Source organism: Candoia aspera, chromosome 2, assembly GCF_035149785.1.
Source record: "Candoia aspera isolate rCanAsp1 chromosome 2, rCanAsp1.hap2, whole genome shotgun sequence".
NCBI classification, from domain to species: Eukaryota; Metazoa; Chordata; class Lepidosauria; order Squamata; family Boidae; genus Candoia; species Candoia aspera.
The window spans coordinates 151,346,739-151,371,125 of NC_086154.1; the positions used below are offsets into that span (position 1 = coordinate 151,346,739).

General features: G+C 42.5%; 1 protein-coding gene across 1 annotated transcript in view; it reads right to left on the reverse strand.

Moving 5' to 3' along the window:
* S1PR2 (sphingosine-1-phosphate receptor 2) overlaps positions 1-24,387 on the reverse strand; it is a 71,265-nt gene that overhangs the window by 8,757 nt on the left and 38,121 nt on the right. Inside the window, exon 2 of the mRNA XM_063294306.1 lies at positions 4,748-4,862. The gene's annotated coding sequence lies outside the window, so the exon portion shown is untranslated. The remainder of the gene's footprint in view (positions 1-4,747; positions 4,863-24,387) is intronic.

The following is a 24,387-nucleotide window of genomic DNA, read 5'->3' on the forward strand; positions in this document are numbered from 1 at the left end:
AAGACAGAGAAGAAGAACACAAGGGCAACACAGAAGAAGGCTCTTCAGACAACCCAAATTGCACAGGTTGCTGAGAAGGGTAATTCTGATGTATGGGTGTTAGATTCTGGGGCCAGTTGTCATTTATGTAATTGTAAAAGCTCTTTTGTGTCACTGTCTAAAACTGAAAGACAAAGTGTATCTTTGGCTGATGGGTCTGTGACCAAAATTATGGGACAAGGTGACTTGTATTTATCCTGCTTGGGAGAAACTGTAAAAGGTGTGTTGTATGTGCCAAATTTACAATCAAACCTTTTATCTGTGGCACAATTGGCTGCAACAGGGTATATCATAACATTTAAGAAAAATGGTTGTGAGATACGAAAAAATGGGAAATTGTGTGCTACTGGTATGTTAAAAGACTCCTTGTACATTGTGCAAAATGCAAGGAAGCCAAGCTGCAAGGCTGCAGTTGGCAACACGCCATATCATGACCAATGTGTACACCTGATGCACAGGAGATTTGGTCATGCTAATTTCAAGTATATAGCACAAATGCCACAGCTGTGTGCTGACCTAAAGATAAAACCCTGTGATAAATACTTAGACTGTGTAGTTTGCAAAGAATGCAAAACACTAAAAGCTCCTGTGAGTAAGCACAGTGACAGAGTTACAACTAGACCTTTGGAAATTGTACACTCTGACATTATTGGTCCTTTTGCTCCAAGTCTTGGACAAGCAAGGTATGCAATGACAATCATTGATGATTTCTCAAGATACACATTTATCTACATCTTAAAACATAAAGATGAGGCATTTGAGAAATTTAAAAGTTTTGTGACATGGGCAAATGGAAAATTCCCTAGGCCTGTATCTGCACTCCAATGTGATAGAGGAGGAGAATACCTTTCTCACAAATTCAGAAGGTTCCTAGTGGAAAAGGGGATAGAACAAATTCTTTCTAACCCTTACACCCCTCAGCAAAATGGTGTTGCTGAAAGAAAGGGCAGAACCTTGCAAAATGCGATGGAATGCATGATTAAAGATTCACAATTATCTTTTAAGTACTGGGGAGAGGCCATATCTACTGCCACTTATGTACAAAACAGATTGTATAACTCTGTGATTCAGGACACTCCATTCCACTTGTTTTATGGTGTGAAACCAAAGGTAAACCATCTTAGAGTGTTTGGTAGCACTGCATGGGTTCACATTCCAAAACAGCAGAGAAGGAAAGGAGGCCCCACAACAAAGAAAGCCATCTTTGTTGGCTATGAACAAAGCCAAAGGAGTTACAGGTTCATAATGGGAGAGGAATTAATAATTAGCAAAAGCGCTTCTTTTGCTGAACAAAACTGGGGGAGATTAAATTCTAGCTTTCCAGTTGATCTGATCACCACAAGAGAACAGCAAGGACTTGCTGATGGTGATCTTTTGCCTGATGAGGACATTAAACCAGAAAAGCAAACTGAAGATCTGTCTGATGAGACAGATGCTTCTCAGGAAAGTGATAGGAGTCAAAATTTAAGCCCTGTATTACCTCGCAGATCTCAGAGGAGTAATAAAGGCGTTCCTCCATCACGTTTTCAAGCTGAAACAGTAAAGGCTTTTCACATATTCAAAGAACCTGAGTCTTTAGAACAAGTGAATGCTTTACCACCTGAGATTGCACAAAATTGGCATTCTGCCATGCAACAGGAATTAGCATCCTTGAAAGAAAATGAAACATGGAAACTGGTAAATCTACCTCCCAATGAACGCTGTCTGGGTTGTAGGTGGGTTTTCAAACTGAAAAGGGATGCTGATGGCAAAATCCAAAAATATAAAGCAAGGTTGGTTGCAAAAGGGTTCACTCAAAGGAAAGATTTAGACTTTGACAAGACTTTTGCACCAGTTACTAAAGGTGAATCAATTAGATTACTGTTAAAAGTTGCTGCACTGAAAGGAATGTCAGTTAACCACTATGACATTCAAACTGCATTTCTCTATGGTGATTTAGATCACAAATTATACATGCAGCAACCCCCTGGCTATGAAAAAGGGGAGAATCTAGTCTGTGAACTGCAGAAGTCAATCTATGGGTTAAAACAAGCTGCTAGATCCTGGAACCAAAAAGTAGATGAAAAGCTGCAGAATTTTGGTTTTGAAAAAGGAAAAGCAGATCCCTGTGTATATATGAAGAAGGACAAACAAGGTTGTATGTATCTGTGCATTTATGTTGATGATTTGCTGCTGTTCACATCAACAGAAAAACAAAGGCTTGATTTTGAAGCCTGCATGAAAAGCCATTTCATATTAAAAAGCCTTGGAGTTGTGACCAATTACCTAGGTTTGGAAGTACACAGGAAGAAGAATGGTAGCTTTCTGTTAAACCAAAGGGGAGATAATGGTAAAGTAATGTGAATGGAAAGACATATAAAGTTGTCAGAGAAGATTGGTTTGCATCTTAATCTATAGTGTAAAAAGGGGAGTGTTGATGTTTTCCTACTAACGATTAAGACTGCTATTGTACCTAATCATTTTGGCCGGGTGAAGAGGTTGTATTTGATTGACTCCTTTCACGTGCTTGATGCAAATCGCCTGGGGGGAGGAACCTGCCCGGACTTGTTTCTTACTTCCTCTTTTTTCTCTCTGCTGATATGTAGCAAGCCAGGAGAGCTAAGTCCTTTAAATATGTTTTGCTTTTGTTTTGCTTTTTGTAAATAAATTATTTTTATAGAAATGCCTGGTGTGTGACTTTTCTGATCTCTCCTGGGCTAAAGGCTTTCCCAGCATTCTGCAACAGAAGTGTGCACTTGGCCCTTTCTTTCACCAGGGGGTCCTCAAAGTAATGCTTCAACTCGGCGAGGAAGTCATGGAAATCGGCCAAGGCTGGGGCTCCGGACTCGGACATCTGCACGTACCAGTCCGCAGCCCTGTCTTGGAGCTTGGTGGCCACCGCCGAGATTTTAGTGGCCTGTGTTGAAGCAATGGCCGTATTGGGCCATGTAGTCCCTCGCATTTGTTAGAAAGAAGGACAGTTTCGTAGGGTTCCTGTCAAATTGTACGGGGAAGTCTTTGGCGAACCTCCCAATTTGCGGGTCCCCTACCTGTGGGTGGTGAGGGATGGCTCTCACTGGCCTGGGGCCGCGAATCCCTGCGACAGAGTCTCGTGCTTGGCCCCTTCCGCTCGGGGTTGTTGGCGGGGTGGGTATGTTGCCCCGATCCCCTCTTACCCCCTGTGCCGCCTCAGTCTTGGAGCGCTCGCTGACGATTGTTGCTAGGGACTGGAGCATATGTTCCAGGTCTCGTACCTTGGCTTTCAGGGTCGTGTCCTCGTCTGCCAATGTCGGGGACAGGAGCAGGTACTCAAGGTACCGTACCCTGGCTTCCAGGGCCGTGACCCTGTCTGACGTGCCCTGGTCGTCCGATGTCGGTGCTGCCAGATGCTATCTGGTACGTAGTCTTGCGCCTTCCTGCTTGGGCGTTTTGGGGTAGCGGAGCCTCCAGGTGGAGTAGGGTGTTCCCGTCCAGGGTCCTGCTCCATTGGCCCAAGCGAGGAGTTGCTGGTCCCCGACTTCGTCTTCCGTCGGGGTTCTCCCGTCTGGGTCAGAGCTCCAGGTCTGGAACTGGGGTGTGGTATGGGCAGGGAGGGTGTCCGTGTCCCCTTTCGGGTACGCTGCCTCCAGCCGCTGTCGGGTCGCCTCTGCCTCTTGCAGGCCGTCCTTCATGCCTCTGGTGCGAAGTGCTGGTTCCATCACTGTCCCCGGTTCTGGTTTTCGCCAGTTGGTCTCTCCCGCGGAAAAATTTTCATCCGGTGGAGCTTGGCGATTTTGGTTTGGTGACTCTCAGCTTTATGTCAGGCTCTGCCTGCTACCCAGTAAAAACACAGACGCTAGTGTAGGCTTAAGTTCTGGTTTTATTTGAGTATAGGATGCATGCCCTTAGAAAAGCTGAGAGTGAGTGGAGCGCGCCGGAACGGGATTTAAATAGCCTGCGCCAGTCAGCGCTCCACCCCTTCTTACTCCGGGTGCGCCCCGAGCCCTGTTGGTTCCGTTGCTGGTAGGTGAGGGGTCATGGAGCCCCTCCTGTGCCTCGGGCGTTTCCTTGACTGTTTTCCCGGCCGGTGATGGGTCATTGCCGGGCGATCAGGTTCGTAATCTTTTTGACAGCTCGGGCGCGCCTCGTGGTCTGGTCTTGTCAATTACCTTCTTTGCAACATTGTATCTCTCTCTTCCCCGCCTCCAGCTAGAGTCGATACTTCGTTGCCAGCACCTGTTGCTCTCTTTTATTAGCTAGTTGCCTTTTCCCTTAATCCGTCCGGTACCCATTTCCCTGTATTGTTATGTGAGCCGTTGCGATGTCACAAGCATCGTAATGGTGATCATGACAAGTAACTGTATTGGAAGGAAGGGGTCACCTACTTTCCCTAAAAGACAGTGGCAAGACTGGAAGACTTGATGAATGGCTAGTAGCCACTACTGAAGAATACAAGTAGCCCCACAGAGGGCTTTCTCTGTATCTTTAACTCCTTCCTTCCCCAAAGGGTCCCAAAGAAAGGACAGAGAACAGCCTCAACCATTCAAAGGGCCTCTGTAGGAACTATAACTCCTGCCATATCCAGCCAATGAGGGGGAAGAATTGTAATCCAACACCGCTCCCCCTCCAGAAGGGCATCAGGTTGCACTGCCATTTGGATGACTTGTGGGTAGTACACACACACACACACACACACACACACACAAACACAGACTGCAGCAGTTCAGCCAACAGAAAGAAAGCAAGTTACCTGGGGAGGCCCTTAGTAAGGTAAGGGTGAAGCTTATTGAGCTGATTCAGAAAGCCCAGGATTCATCTCTAGTCCGGATCCCCAGCCTTTCAGCAGAAGTCAGCATTATGTTTTTCTGAGGAAGTGTACAAAAAGCAGAAGAATTAGCAAGTGGGTCATTGTATGTTACTTACTTCAAGCTTCTTACATTCAGAAGTTATATTATTTTTTAAAATTTTTTGACCTTGCTATTAAGCCACCTCATTGTGAAACTGCATCTAAAACTGAAACAATAAGCACTGAATAAAGCTACAAATTCTGAATATTTAGGATTATTGCCATTGACAGCAAATATATGAGATCCCATAACTGGACTGCGGATTGGCATTAGTAAAAAACTCCAGGTTTGCATCCTTAGATATGGCTTTTCTCCATTTCTGTGTAATGCAGAGAGAAGTGTAGCATGGTTTAAAGCAAGGTTTTTCGAAAGGTGTTCTTTGTGAATTAGGGTTTCATGAGAACTTGATGGAGCTCCATGAGAGACTATGGGCAAAAAAAGAAAAAAGTTCACTCAAACACGGCCAATCTTCTGTCACTAGAGCTTTGTCTCTTGGTTAGGGGCTCCAGGATTTTTTTTTTTAACCAACAGGTTCCATGGCCTGAAAAAGTTTGAAAATCCCTAGTTTAGAGGACCAGAAGAACATGGGGTTGAATTTGTGCTTGACCCTTCCTGAAGATCATCCACAACTGAAGATCTGTTACTGACTTAGTGTTCAAAGCAGTATGTCTTTCTGGTTCATGAAATTTTAACCTACAACATATACCCTTCTGATCTCCACAAAATTGCTGCTATTTTGATTTGGAAGATCTTAGCTTTCTGTCCTTTTAAGCCAATTTCTAGGCCATCTGACTGCCATTTGCACAGAAACATGTTTGAAAATATATTGGTGACACCTAAAGGCAAATGGGAAACTGGACTTTTGAAACAGATAAAAGTCTAATGAGCAGGACTACAGTATCTTCCAAAGTTCTTCTTGTTGGTAGAAAACTAGCCAGATCCAAATATATAAAGTAGAATAAAAGGAAGAATCCTGAAATATTATGCAAGAGAGCTCATTTTATATAGTCTCTGCAGACTGCAGAAATATCAGGATAGATTACTTCCACATGAGGACTGTGCTAGTTTGGAAACATCTCCAGATCTCTGTATTCATAAGTCTGTGTTCAACTGTGAAGATGATTTATTTCTGGCTCATGTGCTATATATTTGAAAATGCAGTAAAAGTAGCCTTTCTTTAAATCAATGCAGCTCTGTAGAGTTTGTGTGCAGTTCAGCTTCCCATTTGCAAAAACTTCTACTTTATCTCATGGTATTCTGCATGTCGGGGAAGGTGGAACAAATGATATATTTGATCATAAAATCATAATATAAATAATGCAGCTTACATATTTGCGTCAGGTGTCATGACAAAATTATATAATAATGCCAAGTGAGCAATGGCATAATGGCATATCATACTGTATGTCTCATTATTTTGACATCCTCGGGGCCGCTGAAAGATGCCATTGCTTCCCCAGATTTTTTTTTTTTTTTGCAGACAATCAGACAAACGCACAGCAGCATGAAGTAAAAACATGGATCTATGTGTGAGTGTATATAAGCAATTTGCTTTATTTCTCTTTTGTACGGCATAGTAGTGAGAAGATCTTTGTTACAGCAATACTGAAGACAGCTTGTGGGATTTCTGCTGTTTGTTTTTTTTCAGTTGTGCCAAGTTAGGACTGTGGGTTCCTCTTCAAGTTATTTTTGTGTGTCTGGGGACTAGAAGCAATGCTACACATAGGCAGCATACATAGATCCTTTCCTTCCCACCTCAAGGTCTGTACTTTGCAAGAAAACGTATGTGGAAGTTGAAGCTCTGTGCAAGTTCCATTTGTCTAAAAATTAACATGAAAAGTTGCCTGAACCACTTCACTACATTACTGTAGCAGTCTGTCTGCAAGGCAAGTATATTTGCGTACTTTCTCTAATATACTGTTAGGTTTTAAGCCAGCAAGGGAAAAAGGTTGATGCTTTATGTAGCAGCATATTAGTGCCAAGTAATTATAATGAATTTGCATAACTAATTAATCCATTTATGTACAGTAGGTAATTACACAAGTTGCATATCTTCTAGAAACACATACATTTTTCAGTCTAGTTCTAAAAAATGTAAATCATTAGTGGTTGATAGTCTGAGACAGCAAATGGCTGATAATGCATAAAATAACGAAGTCTGCACTGATGTGAGTCTGAAAAAAAAACCAAGCAGAAAATAGAAATCACTGAGGAAGCATCTCGTAAGTGGTCAAAGCGCTCATTTTCATTTCCACTTGTACTGAACTTGGAAATTTTTTGCTGCTGCTTCTCTCAACTTAGCAATTGCGCTGGGCAGAAGCACAGGCTCATGGACAAGGAGAAAGAAAGAGCAATCACATTTTTCTTCCTCAATCTGGAAAATCCTAAAAATGCAATTATCTTAGCAAGATCATTGTGTGATTTTTTTTCTTTTTAAATTAATGTTAATGTTTTTAAAAGATTAGTTACTTGCAAGATTTAGGATAGTCTTCCTCAATGTCATGCCCTGAAAATGTGTTGCTGTGTAATATTCCTCATCCATAGCCAGCAAGCTAGTGAAGCCAATAGCTTGGGTTTTAAGAATTATCCATATGGACTACGGACTAATCTAACCCATATGGATTAGGGCATTATGTTGAGGCTGACAGGCTCAATAAAGTCTGAAATAAGTAAATTAGAAGGGAGAACGGTAATGTTTTTCATGCTCTTCAGTTGAAAATGTCAAAAGAAAACAGTTGAGATCCACACTTTTGCAAAACAGACCTTCTAATGTCTTTCTGGATTTGCAGAATGCTTGGATTTTATTTACATCTAACAATTCCCCAATGCTGGTGGGACACAGGACAAGTAAAATGAAAGAAGCGACAAGTCATTTCTTTGTCTCACTTAAAACTTAGTATAGGAAGTCCATCTTACAACAGAAAAGGAAACCCAAGAAGTGTCTCATTTATTCTTTTCACACTGAAAAACTGGGACCATGAAATCATCTTCATAACAGAAGAGCAAATGAGCCATTCTTGGGACAACAGAAGGCATGAACATTTCTTCTTCCCTCCACTTGAAGGGAAGGCAAAGTTCCTAGAGGAACTCAAGTGGTACCCTTATCCCAGCCTCTGACCTCAAGTCCAGAAGAACTTGGAGACAGCCTGGGGTGACCTTTTACCATTGTTCAAAAGTAGCAATAGGATGATCACAAAAGCCGAGTCAGATGTGAGCAGTGGTCTAAAGAGTCTGAGTTTTCAATAGGAGGATGAGCCAAGCCTTTTGTGCTGTAGAAGAAGGCAGGAAGCCCTCTCCCTCAGCTGGGGACAGTCAGCAAAGCTCATTTCAAGAGTTCAAATGCACAGCAAATTCCCCAGGTTCTTTTTATACCATCATAATTTAAGCTGAACTAAACAGGTCATTGCAATGAAAGACACAATCACATGCTGAATTCAGCAAAACTGGAAGGGAATAAGCCCATGTATATCCCAGAACTCAAGTGGAAATTGGTGTCTGTGTGTGTGTCTGAGTGTGTGAATTAATAACATGAAGTGTTTTCAGTCATGATGGAAAAGACATCTGCTTTTTGGTAACACTTTTTACAGGCTCTAAATAGAGTTATTTAAATGTATGCTGTTGATGTATGGGAAAAGCCAGCTTTAATTTGGCTGACACGCCCTTAAAAAGTGGTTCTTCTACAAAGGAAAGATGTATTGCTCCCTACCACACTCCCATCAGGTTTATCCTTGGAAAAATTATCCTGCATTAATCCCAGTCTTGTGTCTAAGTCCCACTGAAGTGGATGGGTGTTACATCAACAGTGGTGTTATAACAATATAGTTCCTCCAACAAAACGTATACCTAGAAATATCGTAAATATAAAAGTTGCTACCATGGAACCTGGTCTTGTAGTCAAGATCCATCAAATGTAGCAAGTTTTCTGTCTCCATGGTTATCAAGAAGAACTTGTGAATGTAAGAATGGCTTCTCCCCAAAGCTTAGAATTAAAAAGACATTTGGCTGAAGCTCCAAATAATTAAAGAATATGAATAGTTTTAATTACGGTCACTGACCAGAATTGCAAACAAAAATACATTAAATATAAAAATAAAGTAAAAAACAAAACAAGATAGAATATTACAATTGGTGGTTGGTTCGTCAGTGCATAATCAAAGTCTGCCTAATTTTACAGGTAGTGTAACAAAATTTAGCTACATTCAAGGAGACTCAATCATACTGATCTGATAACAACTATACATAAAAAAGATCAGAATTTTCCTGGTGTTTTACCAGCTAAGGCGGGTCTTTGAGTCCTTATAGGGGGTACAGTATAGCAGGGCATGAGCTGTAGTTTCAACAGCCCCTTGTCCACAGGGGCACAGCCTCAGCTCATAGGGGACTTTTTTGTATCGGCCCTCCAAAATTGCTGTGTTGAAGCATGCTAAAATTAGTGCTCTTTGGAATTTGGAAGCAGTTATGTGGTTTAAGTGTCTCGCTGGTTTGTAAAAAGGGGCTTGACTGCTCAGAAAAATGTTCTTAGGTAGAGCAGACTGGTCCTGTTGGGCTTCCAGGTCTTCGATACATTCTTTAAATGTGCTGAGTGCATATTCATAAACCATCAATAGGAACACCTCCCTGGAAAAGCTGAGAAGCTGAAGTTTTTGTGAGATTGTCCTGAACCATACTGATTTGTAATTGTCCTCAATAAGGAAAGAACTCAAACCTATGGGAGAGAATAGTAACTTCAGCCAATGTGCTATGATACAGGTCCATAAACCTGTTTCAACTTTAGACAGCCCTGCCTCCCTCCTTAATACTACATTTGGAGTGCAGGGGGCTACCTGGAATATAGCCCTTAGGAATTTAGATTGGACCTTTCGAGAGAAGTAAAGGAAGTGTAAGGTCCTAGCTGGGCACTGAACAGTAGTTGTGTATGAGCCTTAGCTGAATATAGCTTCAGTGCTGCAGGGATATACTGTGCTTCTCTGGTGAAGTGAAGAGATTGAATTACAGCCACTTTTTTTTTTTTGAGCATTTTGTATGACATAATTTTGGTGTGCACTGCATTTGGTGGAACTAAGGAAAACCATGCCCAAATATTTAATTAGAGAATAGTGTTATTTTTAAAGTAAATGACGTTAATAGTAAATACATCCACGTCATAGGATTATTTTGAATACCAAATATATATATTTTCACCTGTACAGAACATCTCTAGACTCCAGAACTCTGGTCCAAGAATAATTAAATTACTTAACCCAGAAACTCTATTCCAAAATACAGTGAAAGCAAAGTATCTTGTAAAGTATTTTGCTCTTTCCTTTTATTTATGCTTGGCAATTTTTCAAGTCCAAATGTTTTAAATACTCATTAGCTGCTTTTCCCTATATTTTTCCCAAACCATTTTTGCAGTATCTAAAAATTGACAAACATGTACTTGATCCAAGTTCAAACATCAGTTATGTAAATTAAATATTGCTATGAAGGAGAGATGGGAATCTGTAATTCTCCAAAAGTTGCTGAACTCCCAGTACCCTTAGCCCAGGGCCGCAACTGGGGGGGGGTTGCAACTGGGGCATGTGCCCCGGGCGCCGTGCTGGGGAGGGCGCCAAAATGAGCGCTGGGGTGTGTGTGCCAAAATGGGGATGGAATCCATGTTTGCCCCGGGTGACACAGACCCTAGTTGCAGCCCTGCCTTAGCCAGCATAGCCAGTCGTGAGAGATGATGGTACTAAATTTCTCCAGTTTTGTAAAGGGTTCAATATGATGATATAGCATAGAATATAATGTGTTATAATGCTGTTAAATATATCAGCATGCTAAATTGTTTAATTTTCATTTCTTGTAAAATAAAATCTTATTTAAAATATTACCAACAAATGGTATCCCTATTATTACTCCCCAAATATTCTGTCAGACTCATTCTTCAATTTGGAAACATGCCAGATCTAGAGGACTTGTATTTCACAGGATGACCAAAGATGAGGGATGCTGGGAATTGTAGTTTATGTATTTTATTTCTATCCCACCTTTCCCTCTTCCCATAGCTGAAGGTAAACTACAGTGAGGTCTCCCTGCTCCTAGTCCAACAAGTTAACCACTGTCTCTGAAAATGTTTTTATCTTGCATTTGGAAAGCTATGGGCTTCCATTACTGCCTTAAAATAATCAAATTTCAAGTACCCCAATTTACTATGCCAGAGAGCAATAAAGCCCCAAATGAATTGCTTGGACTTAAATTTCTTTTAAAACCTCAGTGAAGTTCTTATCTATGTACAGACACACAAATGCATACACATAAAAAACACATAGAGGGGCAGAGGGTACACACAATGTACCAAGCAGAAATGTGATTTGGTTTTGAATTAGAATGATGCATGGAATCCAGGTACTGTAGTTTATTAACCATGGTTTATAGTTTAGCGGGACTCTAGGGCTTGTTTAATAAACAAACTGTGGCTTACTGCAATATGTGAAATACATACAGAAGGTGCAAGTCTTTTAACTTTAGGATACATACAGAGATGTATTAAGACATTAATGGTGGCTCTGTTGTGGAGGCACATATATTGCATCTGATCAAAACGTATTATTGGACTCAACTCAGGAAAATAAGTTAGCAATTCAGGTGAAGCCAGCTGGATAGAGCTCTGGTTGGCCAGCTCAGGAAATTCACTTTCCCTCCCAAAGGAGTATTTCAACTCCCTTCCTCCCTCCGAATAATTCAGTGATAAACGCAAGTATTGGGACATACTGTACAAGAAACCGAAGAGTTGGTTTACCAGAGGCATGTGATCAACAGATAAGACAATTAATTAAATCAACATCTTACTCTCTGATGAATGTGCTTGATTAAAATGGGTGTGTGTGTGTAAAAACATGCAGTTGACTTCTGGTCTTTGGTACATCTGAACCCCCCGCCCCCCGCCGCCTTCTGTGAGCTTTTGCATCAACAAGAAGATTTTGGCAGGTGCACCTGCTTCAGACTCCTACAAAGTAGCTTGATAGTCTGCAGTGGCTGACATTCCACTGTATAGAAGCCCTAATGTTCCAGTCTCCCTTTTTTTTCAGACTGTAGACCCTCCATTGATCAGACTTTTATCCAACATCTTTGGCTAGCAACTTTGTAGGGGGGAACATCAGTACTTGGTCCGACCTTAGGCTAAAGCAGCTAAGTACATTACCAGTAGGGTAAAGGCAGTTGTTTGGGAGGGCAGAAGAAAGAGATACATTAAAGAGTGTACAAGGAGCAGTATATACAGTATACTGTCACTTCTACTATATACAAAAGTGTATTCCATGCCCCTGTTTCCTTAGAGAGTGCACATCTCAGCCAGTAACTGCCCATAGCTATGATGCCATAGCCAGGACTCAGTTCTAGCAGTAGTTACAGAGTGAGAGAGAAAAAAATGACTTCTGGTTTTGACAGGTTTGTTGTGTATTCTTGGTATTGTGTATTTCTCCCCCGAGGGACCAGCTTTAAAACTTTCAGATTAATATGTTGCTAGGTTTAGTCAATCATAGGGCTTATCCACATTGCACTCCTAAGATGCTTCTGTCCTGTGCTCATGTCAGATTGACTCTAAAACGGCTTAAGACAATCTTATCTAAACTGAGAGATTTTTAGCAACAGCTTGCAAGGGACTTTGTCTGGACAATAGGCAACCACATCCTCCCATTGGATAATGTCCCCGCTGATGTGCTCTCCTATCTTTCCATGCCTCTAAAGCAATTGCCAATCACCTTCCTTCTTCTCGGTGGGTCTTCCTGGAGATGTACTGTATACTTTTGTGTGGTGTCTCTGTGTGTGTATGTGTGTAGTTAATAATACAAAATTAAATTGAACTTGTATATTCACAGGTGAAGCATCAAAAGTCACATAACAGGAAGACACAACGATCAGCTTTAAAATATTTTTTTTTCTTACTGCCTTGTTGGCCTCTCTTTCTTCTGGATCTACTCTATTAAAAAAATCAGGGAAAAATAGCTCAGGGAAAGAAAAATAATTAAAACACATAGACATTTCTGCCAGGTTTTCAATTAGCAACCTTCTATTTACAAGGCAACTGTTATGACCGCTGTGCTATTAAAGCATGGCTGGTAATGGTACCTCTAGAACAGGGTTTCTCAACCAGGATTCTTTGGAAGCCTAGAGTTCTGTGAGAGGTAACTAGGGGTTCCCTAGAAGATCAAGATTTATTTAAAAATTATTTCAAATTCGGGCAACTGTACATTAAAGAGGTAAGTTTCATTCTTTATTTTTAGTTTAAGAACACTGTTAATGCATATGTTTAGGCCTACCCATGAACTGCATATAATAATTTTGTAACTTCTGGCCTATATTTGAGCCTGAATGTGCAGGGGTTCCCTGAGGCCTGAAAAATATTTCAAGGGTTCCTCCAGGGTCAAAAAGTTGAGAAAAGCTGCTCTAGAAAATATTAGAGGCCATGTTAAGCACTGACTCAGTCGAGAGGACATTCCTGTCATAGTACTCGATGAACTCCTGGTTAGCCTGCAACAAAATGAAGTACACCAGCCATAATGGACAGGAGCACTTGAAATCACATAAGAAGAAAAGTGGTACTTTAAAATTGCAGGACAACAAGCCCAGACGTTGCATTTGCAATGGGAGGGGTTGAGTACAAAGCAACATTTTCCTTCTTGCCCTCCAAAGATGGTTGTTGTCCTATTCTAGCAATGGGGCAACTGGGCCATGTGGATAAATCTTCCACATAAATCTGTAAAAATGTACTAGCCTACAAATAATTTATATCACCCTTTTACATCTCAGCCAGAGGAGTCCCTGCAGCATCAATACCCTGAAGAGAGAGGGGAGAGGAACCAACTCTTGCCCAGTTTATAGAAATATCTTTGCTTTGTAAACTGGCTTTCTCCAAACTTGGGTTAATATGATACCACATTGATGTCCCAAGTTTCTCCAGAAGAACAGAAGGGCAACAGATACTCCATATTTGGAAGGCCATCCAAACTTCTTCTAGCATTGCTTTGTTTGCAGATTCAAGTGGCTCCAATGTTGCCCTTTCTTACAGCTGCCAAGAGCTTGCTTGGCTTATTTTCATCTACCTATGGAGAAAATACTACTCTGTCCTGGCACAGACTTGTGCCTGCACGTACACATGCACGCACATATATACCCAAACACTCAGTTTCATAATGTGGGGAACCTCCTCACTCAGTTTCTGAGAATCTCCAGGGGCAGCTTCTTCCCCTTGCATGCTTCAGCTCAGTGCATGGAGCAGGCTTGCAACCCTGGAAGGGAGAAACATCTTCAGATCAACAGATTATTCACTATATAATTGGATAATTGCTGCTGCACTCCATCTTCCCACTGAGCCAACCACTGCACTGCAGCTGCCGTATTTCCCTGCTGACACCCCTGGTCAATGGGAAGGCAGCAAAAGCAGTGCCCAAGAGTGTTTCATCTGATTCCTTCCTCACTGTGTTTGCTTTTCATGGTAAGGAGAAAAACGGGTGGGGGAGGATATCATCTGACCATTCTCTAAGGAAGCAGCAAAAGATGCACCCAGAGTGACTGAAGAGGGTGGCAAGGTGGCATGGCTATAGGAGGAAGGGGGAGAGGAAGCTTCTGCCAGTAGAAAATCCTCTACCCTACAGCTTCTAGAGGAAACACAGCAGAACTGTACAGCTTTTCCTTTGGTGCAAGAGCTGAGCTGATAGCAAATTCACTCAGCATTGCAAGCTCCACAGTGTCAAGGGGACGTGGCATTTCTCTGTGGTTGGCAGCGTGCTTGCATGTAAGAGGTCAGTATTTTTCACCCAAGGAAAAAGGCAAGCTGACAGAACTGACTCTTCTGTCTTCCTGCCTCCTATGTAGCAAGACTAGCCACTGAGTTACCAAAGGGAAATGCAGCAAAATCAGATCAAGGTGACTAAGGCCTCCTTTTTTACATGAGGGAAAAAGCTCTATCTGGTTTACACAAATTCTCATCTGTATACAAATATTCTCTCCACATAAGAAGTAAGATGGTCAGGAGAATGGCTTTTGGGCCACAGCTTCTGTCTTACCAGCTGTTTTTTTTCTAGGAGATGGGATTTTATTATTTCTTTCTATATGGAAGCTGTCAGTTATACGAGTCCCCACAAGCAGGCACAGGTGGGCTTACCATCTCAAGAGGCATTTTTTTCCCTATGTTGATAAGACAGTCGGTTCTCTTTCCTGCTCTGAGAATGTTCTTTCTGGCTAGATTATGTATGCTGAAGAGTGGAATGCCTGCACTTCATAATGAACATCGGAAAGAAGAATTTGGAAAAATCATATTCCTTTGATAGTGATAAACTTTATTTAAATATTGAATGCCTACAGCATCTGCTGGGGGCAGCTCCTGGCTCTCCAGCTCACCAGGTTGACACCCCTGCAGTTCTGTCTGGCAGCATTGTTCAGCCTCATTTCAATCAAGTCCATGTGGAAACAACTCAGACTTCCATGCGTTAGAAAGAGAGGGGGAGAGGTGAGCCTGTAACGGGAGCAATACTGTAGTATTGAGCTGTGTCTTGTAGGGACCCTTGTGTTCCGTGACTTTGTGGAAATAACAAAAAAGAATACAGCAGTGGGCAAAAATCCAGCTTTTCAAGAATCTCAGCTTTTACAGAATAGCAACTACAAGAGAAGCAAGTTTCTACCTCATGTGACTGGGGATATGCTAGGATTGAGTGGGCAATGCCTACTGAAATCCCCAAAGCCAGGGGGGTAGCTGCAAAAGGCCTTTTGCCTCCCTAGGAGTAGTAAAACTGGAATCATGCAAATGTTCTCAGGCTGCATCATGTAGAAGGGTCACAGCATCCAGATTTTCAGGATTAAAAAAAACACCCGCAACTAAATACGAACAGGTTTTTAATTATATACAAAACACTCAGAATACAGAAAATCGCCCTTCATAAATATCTGATATTAGGGGGCTATTATTCTGGCATAAAGGGCCAATGAGAATCACACACAAGCTTTCAGAACTTGAGTAATTTTCATCAAGCAGCTCGCTGGAGTCACTGTGCAAACTACCCTGAGATACAGCAAGGCAGACTTGCAGCCTCTGGAATTATTTCTGTAGAACACGTTCAGATCTGACTTAAAGGCTGTATTTTGAACTGGAAACTTCCCTACTCTTGGAGGGTCCAAGTGCGCCCTGTGTTAAATAAGCACAAGAAATGGTTGAACATAGGGCTTCAGGATTCAGCCCTTGTTCAGCGCTTCTGCTCTGCGTTACTTGGCCATTTTAAAAACAACAAAAATCAAGGAGATCTGGGTTGCGGGAGTTGGTGAGGCTGGATACTGTCTGCCCCTCCCACAAGATTGGCAGAAGGCCAGCAGGCCCAATGGAGTTCTCAAGGAGTCAAGGGTGGCTGAAGGCAAGTCCCAGTGTGCCTGTTCTGCTTCTTACAACTTCAGACAACCAGTGGATATCTTGTCTTCAGATCAGTGTCTTACCCAAAAGAAGACAACCCTGAATTTAAGCCTCCACCCCCAAAACCAGGAGGCGTAGGCAGAGAAAAACATCATCTGCCTCTATTACTGTATCCAGCAAATCCAAGACAAGCTTCTCCTTTTAGAGGTAAATTATCAGAGAAACAAAATCTTCTTTTCTGGTAAATGGAGTATTGTTCTGCATGTAACATTTCATAGCAAAGTTGCTCTTGGCTTCTAGCACGCTGTGGCGTTAGCAGCTTCATTTCAGCAGGGCCTACTGAAGGAGGAATGTCCACAGGCTTCACCCATGTAAGTTCTAGCCACAAACTCACTCCTTCAAGGCAAGAAAGATGGACAATGGACTCTTTGGCCTTCCTCTTTCCTAGAGAGGGCATATGAGACACAGCTCAGCCAGCCCCACCGTTAGGAAGAGGGAGGCAGCTCATTGCAAATTGTTCGTTATTTACCATATTATTAGTATTACATTTTGATATGCTGGTCTATGACCATAATTTGATATGTTTGGATTTTCAAGGAGGGAGGGGAGTTTAGATTTTATGCTTCAAACTAACTTGGGTTCTGTGCAACTTCTAACTTTGGGAATAGACAATTGCCTGTTCCATCCCAGTCTGTCCATCTTGGGATGGCCACACAATTTAGCCAGCCACTTAGCCAGAGGCAAAAGACTCCTTGTTAGCTGCCAGCCATCATTCTGGCATTTTTCTTTTCATATGCACCTTGGTTCCTTGCTCCAGATTGCCCACGCGTTGGCCTGCTTGTGGAAGTCAGTCAGCCGCCACTTTAACTGGAAAACAAAGATGTCTTACTGGAAAAAGGGGCCTTTATGAAAACATGTTGCTCCATGGGGGGAGAGGACTGTTGAGCTCCTCCAGGCTGAATGGAGATCTGCTCATAAAGAATGCTCTCCTTTCAATGGGTGCATGCCGTGCTCCAATAAAGCCATGAAGGATATTAGCTCTTCCACAGTTCCTTAGGCAGAATTGTCTTGTGAATGAGAGGTTTTGTTTGAAAAGAGTGCAAGAATGGCCTACAAAGCACTCCATTGTTTTGACTTGCGGCCTTATGAGTTCAGTATGCCTACCGATTCTTCCTTTTACTCAGGAAAGAAGAAAGAAAACTAAGTAAAAGAGCCAAGCATCACAAGGCAAACACAGGGCTTATGACTTTGTGTTTGCTTCAAAGGAGTCATATGGAAAAGAAAAAGGGAGCCGGGAGGGAATTGATTAAGGCTGTTGAATACTTCCCTAGGCTGTCACTTTTCCAGAACATATTCTTCCAACCATTTTAGCTCATTTTTCCACAAGCTGGATGCCAAAATCATGAAAAAGTGCAACTGGGTGAAAAATAACACAGGGAAGGGTTTTTAATTAGTAAGTATATGGAGTGTTAAAGACTCTTCCCTCCCCAATATATGCCGATCAAGTTTAGAATAAACATGCAGATCAGGTAATCTTATGTCAGATAGACATTTTTTTAAATGCTAAGAACTAAACCTCTCAGTCTGCTTTCCTCTCAGTTTGCTTCTTAAAGAACTAGAATTTGTTTAGGAACAGAAGAGAGGCTTTCCTAGGTGAAAGCGTGCAAGGTGCTTCCCACTGTTTCCAATTTATTCATGTCTCAGGAGTTCTTACAATAATATTGTGGAACAGGACAAAATTATTGCTAGTTTGCAGACTAGAGGATAGGGGAGTGGGTATGGGGGTGTAGACTGAAGCTCAGAGGGTGTGTTTTCCTAAAGTGACAGAATGAGTTTATGACAGGTTGGATCTTAAGCAAGGATTTGCCAGGTCACGCAATGCATCTTATCATTCCTTTGGTGCCATTTATGCAATGTGAGTCACAAAAATCCTGAGTAAAAACTTGATAATCGAACAATGGAAAATGAATATATTCTTATTCCTGCCATGCCTGTCCTCTAGAGTCTAGCCAACAGTAATAGGTTCTCAAGTTTCACTCATGGATAAATAAGCCCTCCTGTCCAAAGATGCTAAAGAATTAACAGTCCCAGAGCATCACAGAGAGAAGAAAGCAATGGAGTATCAAGGACTACAGTACTGGAATGGCATACTCATAGCCACTAAGTTGCAACTTAAGGGCGTTAAGTCTTCAATCAGCATCCTTTAGCAATATTGTCCTATTGACCCTCTTCCTCAGTGTCCATCTGCAGAGCCTTAGAGTCTGCTTTTATCTGGGTTAGCTTTGCTTGAGGTATGAGGCTGTCTACATCTTCCATAGAAAGCTGATCCTCTGTAGAGAGTTGCTCCACAGATGACGACACAAAGAGGATCTTGTTCAGACCCCCCCAAGACACAGGCCATTGCTATCCGGGAACTGATCACATATACAGAGAATGAAGCCCCATTCCTTCCTTGTCTTCATCCCAAACACCTTTCCATTCCAGACTAGACCATGCAAAACTATACATGCAGACATACATACCATGCCTCCCGAGGGCACCAGGGTTGATACAAATTAGAGCAGCACCTCCTCACTAAATCAGATTAAAAACAGGAACAGAAACCCAACCGGGAGTGATAACAGCTATAGAGAAGGAAAAGGTTTGTGGATAGAAGCGGGAAGAAAAGATGAAGAAGTAGCATCTGATAAAATCACATGCCTTTTGGGGGTAGCATCTAGCTCCGGGTGTGCAATACAGCACATCAGTCTGAGGTTTTATTGGGCTTTGCATGGAATGTCAAAGGCTTCACTAAAGTAGGCAGGGACAGAATCAAAAGTTAGCTCAATGGCGGGGTGGGGGGTTAAGGGAAGAAATTAGCGCCTTAAGCCTCTGCAAGGCTTATTTTGCACCCTAACCTCCGTCAAGTCACCACTGAGAATGGGCCAAACTTTGGAGGCCAGTCCATTTTAGGGGAGCCATTCTTGGGGCTACAAAAGAGGTGGAGATGAGTTACATGAGGCCCGTAAGATGCATTTTTGCACCCTGAATAGCCGATAAGATCAGCCATTCTCTCTGTACTTTTTCACTAATATAGCTGTACAAGATAAAAATAGAGGCAATGCCAATGTTTTCTACAGCATATTGACCATCATGGCCCTCTAGATACCTGTTACAATGCAACAGCAGTTTTATACACACACCTCATTTGAGTACACGTAATGATGAGTGGGTAATGCTTAACATTTTTAAAATCAGGTGTAAAAAATTAAGGGGTGGACAGAGCAATCATGTTTGAAACACACCTAGCAAAAAACGGGGAAAGATAAGTGAGAAAAGGTATGCTACAAACTATCAAAAAATGGGGGCATAAGACTAAAGTGATGGCAAATAATCTGGGGGTGGAAAGATTACTTCCAAGTCAGTTTGTAACAAAATGAGGAGGAGGAGGATGGAGGAAGATAAATGTCAAAAGGGAATGCATTCCTGAAACAGGGAGCACCAAAAAAGATACAGTAGTATTACGAGGAACAGAATACTCAATAGTAGGGGCGCCAAGAAACAAACAAACAACAAACAAAACATTACAGAGCTGCAAGAAAGCATTTCTATCACCAGCCTTTGGCAGGAGACAATTTAAAAACCCTGAAAGTTGTCTGGGGGAGGCATTACCTTCTGTGGGGTATACAGATTTACTTCCTTTCACTATTGACAAATCCATTTTGCAGGTTTCCAAGATTTGAAAACTCACCAAAGTGACATCGTACACTGAGGGAGAATGCATGCCTAAAGGAATGTTCCCACTTGTGAATGATCTTCAGCTCACTAAAAAGGTCTCTCCAGCTTGGCCAGAGCAGCAAAATGTGAATGCTTCAGGAAAATATATAAGCTCTGTTCACGCCTTCATACTGGCAGAATAGGTGGGTGGGTGTGTTTGGCCATTTTCCGTGCTCTTTCCTTCAAAGATTTGGCAGGGGATCATCTGCGGTTTCCATAGCACATAAGAGAAAGAGCGCTGGCATAAGCACCTTGTCTCCAGGGACGAATGCCACATGCCAATGGCTGCATTGGAACCACATTCTCCAAATATTTCCAATGCCCTTATCTAAGCCCTTGGAACTGCGGACTGATGCAGCAAGAAGCTGCTCCTTACGTAGTTCTGACCAGGAGGACAGCTCCCTTCTCCACTCCCATGTTCTAGCAAACGGTGTCATTTCCCAGAAGCGGTGCATTGCAGACTCATGTCCATATCCGAAGGAACAAGTCTGTTTTGCCCTGGATACACCAACAAGTAGGGAATACCTTGATTCAATGAAGGTGGGGGTGGGGTGGGAGGGGATATTCCTTTTTATATGCTGCAGTTGCTGAACAGAGTCATACATATTTTGGTGGCAATTCACTAAGCGTGCACAAAGCAGAATAGATCTATAATCCACTTAAAGCTTTAGTAAAACAAAAACAAAACCTCAGACTCCCTTCTTATCAGACTTTACACCGGGTGCCGCAGCAAGTCCTGACACTCAGCCTTGTATTCAGGATCTTGCTTATAGCTGAAGCTTCACACACAGATGGGGTAAATAACTTGCTTTGAGAAAGAAATGATCATATACAGTATATATTCAGAAGATCTGCCTACTGCAGAACACCAAACTCAAGCCCTATAGGTATGTGCCAGTCCCAGGGCTTATATTCTAGGCCTTTCCCTTCTGCCATCTGTTCAATGCTTCTTGGCAGTGCTTTCCGGCTTGAGAAATACCAGCTCCCTCCTCACCAACTTCACCCCTTATGACCTCTCCCTCTCTGTTTTGTCTTTCCTTTCCCCCTTCAAGTTTGAAAGTTTCTGTCTCTCATCAGTCATACAAGTGTTCCCCTCCCTTTCCCCTTCCCTCAAACAATCCGCCCCCCTCAGAGTCAGAAAAGCTGATTGGTGCCAAAGCGCGAATGTGCAGTCAGGCAAGAAGTTGGATCTGTGAGGGTACAGGTCTGTAAAGCAAAGGAAAGCTGAAGTAAGATCATAAGCACAGTCACAGTTTCACTTAGCAACTGCTTTGCTTAACGACCAAGTTGCCAGTCCCAATTGTGATCGCTAAACAAGGACTACCTGTATTGCAAATGGAGCTGTTGCAGAAGATGAGGGAAGTGTATGTCATCTGCTTCTTCCCACTGAAGCTGGGGAGCTCATCAATTCAGTTTGTATGCTGCCAAATCTTCTAGGCTCATATAGTAAAACTTCCACAATGATAAAAAAATAAAAATACGGTACTTAATACTTCCAAGACAATAATTATAAAGCCTAATCATAGAAAAATAGGTGGCCAAAGGCCCTCTAGGAAACCTGTCTTTAAAGCTTCCAGAAGGGTATCACAGAGGAGGCCATCCTAATATTTAGAGGGAGGCTGTTCTATAACATAGGCACCATGATAGAAAACTAGTGCTTTCTGGTGTCAGCATCCACCACTTCACAAAAGCAGGGTACTACAAGCAGCTTTTTCCAGGATGACCTTCTCAAATGGGTTGCATCTGGTTGGGATAGTTGGTCCTGTAAGTGTCTTGGTTCATTGATTTAATATTCCAATATGCCCCTCACGTACCAAGATGGGGTAGAGGTCCATGGAGGAACATTCCAGGCCTAGAAGGGAATGATGAAAAAATGGATATATTTTTAGTGTAGCTGGAAGTTGCTAACAAAAGGCTACAGGATTGACCAGTGCAATTATGGGAAATGAGTAGTTTGGCACCTATCTTTTTAGACAGTCTGAGGGAAGAAATCTGGTACAAAGCCAGACCAGATTTGTCTCCACCATCAATGGAAGGAGCTTCCTGGTGATGATAGTTAACAGACTTCTTAAAGGAGCACTTCACAAAATCCAACTGATCCTTGAAAATATGCTAAGTATCTTGCAATTCTTGGAGAAAATGAGAGGTCTCTGGAATGGGAGGAGACCATAAAGTATTTGGCAGCAGGAGTAGCTGGTAATTATAGATGGCCTGAACTAGTGACATCTAAGTAGAAGCATGAACTGAGTTGTTATAAGCAAACTGAACAAGAATTAAAAGATCAGGCCAACTGTCTTGCTGTACATAGCAAGGAAGGCTTGCTTTAAAGATGCATGTGTCCTCTCTGAGGGTGAGAACAGGTGGATTCTCAGTATGGTAACTCTTGTAAAGAAGTTCGACAAAATCTCCTGATCATAGCTATGGCACCCTGGGACATCTGCAGCAGCATTTTGCTCTGAAGGAAAGCAGAGGAGGCTGAGTAGTAAAGGCATGAAAACAAGTGTGGCAAGAAGAAATATGGTAAATGTAAAGTGAAACACTTTATTAGTAAGTTGAGTCAAAATTAGAAACAAATTTACAATAAAAAAAAAGACAAAGCTCAGAAAATACTTTATGTCCCTGATACTGCAGGGTTCTCAAAAAAACAAAATAGATTCAACATTAGCTGGATCCATCTCAATTTATTTCAAGAAAATACAGTGGCCCAAATTGTCCAAACCAGACAGATCAAAGGCACATTTTTTGCGCTGAGGCTGTAGTCATGACTACAACTATCTAAATATTCTCAGTGTGGAGAACAAGATCTTCAATGTAAATGAGCAAGTTGTCCAAATACATAATAAAACAATTGTCAAAATTCATTAAAAAATTAATTTATCAATCATAAGAATGCTAACAGGCTGCATGCCAATTTAAACAGCATTACTGTCATGTTCACTGTTTCAATGTGCACTGTACATCGTAACGTTTCACACGCGCGTTTCTGTTTGGGAGGGAGCTGCTGTGAAACCTTGTGCCAAGCTCTGTAACTATGTTCATTTCAATGGAATGTGTTTGGGTTATGTGCTCTGCTCAAGGACTTTTCCCGCGGACCATCAGAAGCCGTTAGGAGCACCTGGGATTGTGAGCTTGGGAAGATTCTGCGGGGGGAGGGATCTCATTTGTACCGAGGGTTTTTAGTTTGCATTTGGCGTGCTTTTTTCATTCTCAGCTTTCTTTGTGATCCTGCATACTATTCTTTAATAAATCAGATATCTTTGTGATCCTGCTCATGAGTCTGATGGTGTTCTAGAATAGGCAATCATTACATAAAGCTGAGAATCACAAAAGTTGTACCGTTAGTTCCTACCAAGATTAGTTTCTTGTGAGGGAAAATAGTTAACGATGGCTCAGTCCAAGCTCACGACTGGGGGACTTGAGGAGCCAGCTAGCTTGATGCCTGAGTTGATGGTCAGGAGCGGAGAACTGAGTCTCCCCCCTGAACCTTCAGATTCGAGTTCCAGCCCTGAGGTGGAGGAATCTAACGATGGGGGAGAACCAGAGCAACCAGCACCCAGCGAATCGCCCGCAGAGTTGATCACCTGGGATGCAATGGGAGAATTGCATTGGTTCCCGCTGACCCCAGACATAGAATTTACCACAGTGTTAATGGAGAGACAGCCTAACACGCGAGGGAGGGAGGAATCTCAAACCTCTGAAAGGCTAAGAGTGGTGGAGGCCAAAATAGAATTGATGGAGTACATGTTAAGAAACCTGTCTCTATCATTGGGGGGGGCAGGGGAGGCACGATGGAGGTCCCAGCTTCATGCAACCATCCCCCATCCTCTCACCCGGACCGCTGGAAGAGCGGGGCCGGAGATAGCTCCGGGATGAATCTCCACCCCGCAGAGCGACAACTACCACTCAAGCAGCTGCCGGTTCTGCTCCAACAGGAGTGGGAGTGAAAGACTTCTCTGTTAAGTTTGATGGGGATCCAACCAAGTTCTTTCTTTCTAACCAATGCCAAAAGTTACATGAGGCAGTTTGGAGCATACTTCCCTTCCGAAGAGGCTAAGATAACTGCCATTGCCACCAAGTTGAAGGGTCGAGCGGCTGACTGGTATGTTCAATTAAGTGAGGCTGACTCCCCTGAACTTGAGTATTTTGAGGACTTTATAGGGGCGTTAAAGCTGCATTTTGAGGATCCTCTGGCCAGGGCAAGAGCTAAGAAGGCACTGAAGGATCTTACCCAGGGCCAGCTGTCTGTAGCTGATTACGCCCTGGAGTTTAAGGCTTTAGCAGGGAAAATCCCTGACTGGTCTGAGTCAACCTTAATAGAATGGTTTAAAGAGGGACTCAACTGGGACGTCCTACGATGGGCGTTGTGTAGAGACGACCCAGAGTCATTGTATGAATGGATCTGTCTGGCCGGCAAGGCTGAGCATG